The following is a 257-nucleotide window of genomic DNA, read 5'->3' on the forward strand; positions in this document are numbered from 1 at the left end:
CGCCGAGCCCAGTGCTGAAGAGCCCCGAGCTGTGCGTTCACCAGGCACCTGGGCCGGCGTGGGGGCACCTTCGCGGCGCCCAGGCACCAGGCGAGGGCGCTGCTGGCTCTGTGCTCGCGCTGCGCCGGCAACCTCCTCCCGCCGGGCTGCTGCTGCTTTTCTCCCGCCACCCAGCCACTTGTTAGCTCCCCAAACTCCTGCTGTGCGCTGGACAACTGCTGCTCCAGACGTCTGCGCAGTGTGGACCTCCAGGAATG

This window comes from Echinops telfairi, unplaced genomic scaffold, assembly GCF_000313985.2.
Source record: "Echinops telfairi isolate 266 unplaced genomic scaffold, ASM31398v2 ScPeMD7_7453;HRSCAF=8491, whole genome shotgun sequence".
Classification (NCBI taxonomy): Eukaryota; Metazoa; Chordata; class Mammalia; order Afrosoricida; family Tenrecidae; genus Echinops; species Echinops telfairi.